The sequence below is a fragment of the Onychomys torridus genome, chromosome 9 (assembly GCF_903995425.1).
Source record: "Onychomys torridus chromosome 9, mOncTor1.1, whole genome shotgun sequence".
NCBI classification, from domain to species: domain Eukaryota; kingdom Metazoa; phylum Chordata; class Mammalia; order Rodentia; family Cricetidae; genus Onychomys; species Onychomys torridus.
In genome coordinates this window covers 49,774,622-49,777,515 of record NC_050451.1, presented here as the reverse complement: position 1 = coordinate 49,777,515, position 2,894 = coordinate 49,774,622, and positions in this window count along the sequence as shown.

Sequence of the window (2,894 nt, the reverse complement as noted above, 5' to 3'; positions counted from 1 at the left end):
ACCAGGTCTGGCTGGGATTCTGGAGTTAGAAGGCCAGTGATTTACTGTCTCCCTGGGCAGCAGGTGGCCAGGGTATTTTTAGCATCTGGAGTCTTTAGGGCAAGGCTGGGGGAGGGTAGATGGGCAGTGACATCCAAGGACGTTGGTTCTTCCAAGGTCTGAGTTCAAAAATCTCCAGAGACTGGGCATTTCCCCCAACACCTTGTGGGCTCCTGGGTTCTGGGTGTAGGGTGCCCACTGTAAAAGCCATGCCCATCTATTCATTTGCCGTTTCCATGTCTTAGGCAGTTAGTAAATGGGGGAGGGAAATGGGATGCCACACTGGCAGGCATCCAAAGAAAGACGGACTGTTGTTGGCGCCCAGGCACAGAGCTATTCCTCCTCAAAGTGCTTCTGTTCGCCGTATTGTCCAGCCCTCATGAACCCCATGAACCCCAAGGACGAGCATCTTATTCTATGTACCAAAGAACTTGGCAGGGAAAGCTGAGATGCCCACCTGCTGCCACAGGCACGGGAGGTAGAATCTGAAGCGCCAGCCACTGCCACAGAGCTAGAGCCTGGCTTTGCGCTCAGTGGGACCATGTTGGAGTTGCTCTGCCAGTGAGACCCTGCAAGAAGTGTGCTTCCCTGGCTCTCCGCCTTCTCCAGAATGGTTGGTACAGTGCTTAGCATGTGCTCCTGTGAGAAGGGGCACATCAAAGCCTCTCTCGGCACTGGGCTCTCCTGTTCTGGCTCATGCAGTTCTTTGACCTTCAGTCAGCCCAAGGAACAGGCCCTATTCTCCATCATCACTGTCTTTTTGTGAGGGGGGCAGACTTAGAACAACTGTAAAGGGGAAAGGGGTGAGTGGCTCCCCGATCCAGCCAGCAGAGGACCAGGGGACACCCTTAAGTCTGGAGGAGAGAATCCCTAACTGGAAGAGCCTCCTTCCCTGGCTTCTCTGAGTTCCCTCAGCTAGGTCCCCCCAACATAACCATGTCTGAAGAACCACAGGCCACACTGTTCTTGAAAGCTGGCAGTGATGGGACCAAGAAGGGGACCCATCTCCCAGAGACTTTACAGTGTTCTGGCCCAAGGGAGTCAGTCACCTTCATCATCACTTCTATGGACACCAAGAGACAGAAGCTGTGCCCAGGCAGGTGGCCCCCATTCCTGCCATGCAGTCCTGAAGAACAGACACCAGCAGGACTGGGGAGATTCTGGTACCCTCCGGGTATTCAAAGCTGGCTTCTCAGAGCCCAGCGTACAATACAGATGGGCTGGGCATGTTTGTCAAATTAGGTTCCTACATCAAGATCTGAAACCCGACACTCAAAGATAATCTAGAAGACCTGGAAGGTTTCAGAGACTTACTTGGCACTTACTTCCTCTCAGAAGAAGTGGACGAGGCCAGCCCTGAAGTTGAGGGCACCTTTCAAGGGAATCCTGGGTGACAATCAGCTTATCCTGGTTGACCACAACCTCTTGCCAAAATGCCACATTGTATAAGCAGTGCTTCCAAAACACAGGGGCCTCATGCTGGAAGAGTATCCTTTTCCTGTTCGGGTGACAGGGAGATAGAGATGGCCCATGATCAAGTATTAAATGCCCCGAAGGGTCTCAGTGACTCCCTTGCTTACTCTGTGTTCCCCACAAAGTACCTGAGTGGCATCTACATCTCTATGCAATGGATATCCAAAATGGCCAATGGGCCTGGATCTTGGGGTCTTGTGCAGGGCTAGAAAGCTGAGATTGAGGGAAAGTATGGGGATACGGACAAGATTTTTAGTGTGGGATAAGGTCAGTAGGGCAGTGCATTTCAGTAACATGGACTGAAAGCGAGCTGGGTTTGCAGGGCAAGGACAGAAGTTGCTGGAACCACTGGTGGAAAGCCAGTACTTCAGAGAAAGGCACACGGGAGAGCACAAAATGGGAACGGAAAAGTCCGTGTGTCAGGATTGGAGAAACACTCCACTGTTAAGAGCGCATGCAGCTTCAGTTAAGCATGGCCGCTGTGTGTGCTGGGGATCCACACTCAGGTCCTCATGCTTCTGGGACAGGCACTTTACTCAATGAGCTATCTTGCCAGTTTCCCATGTTAGTGTCTTTTTTTTTAAAAAAAAAAAATGTATTTATTTATTATGTATACAGAAGAGTGTGCAGGATCTCATTACAGATGGTTGTGAGCCACCATGCGGTTGCTGGGAATTGAACTCAGGACCTCTGGAAGAGCAGCCAGTGCTCTTAACCTCTGAGCCATCTCTCCAGCCCCCATGTTAGTGTCTTAAGGGGTGTGGTTTTGCTTCAGGCGAGTGGTACTTCCTGAGCTGCATGGAGAAGTGTCCGGTCCAGGAAACCCCTCTAGACACCATAGAACCTGGAAACTGATGCGAAAGCCCCCGGGGAGAGTGAATGCAAGACAGACAGTCAGCCCTGCATTTCACACAGTTCCTTCTGCAGCTCTCCTCCTCATTCCCAGGCTGGCGAAGGGCTAGTGTGGGTGTGATCTTGGTTTGGGGCAGGTCTGTGAGCACCACAGTTCTGTGAGGACCCTGGAGCCCATCTCTCTGCTGGATGGCTACAGATTTCACAGATGCCACTGTCTGTAGTTCTGTGTTCTTTCCCTCATCTTGTCTCAAACCTCAAATCATTTGTCTGTTGGCCTTGAAGCCTGAATTCGACCCAGCCAGTTGGATAGAGCCTTGGTAATTGGTGGTGAAGGTATGGAAGTACACAGGAGCCGGATCTGGGGATGCAGCTCAACAGCTGGCAAAGCGCTTGCTTAGGAACATTGTAACAAAACAAAACAAAAGCCACATCTTTTTCCTGCTAACGCCAGCCCATTGTGCCGCATTCCTCATCTAGAAAGTGTTGTCTGTTCTCTCTCTGTTGGAGTGTTCTGTTCTCTGTGGAGT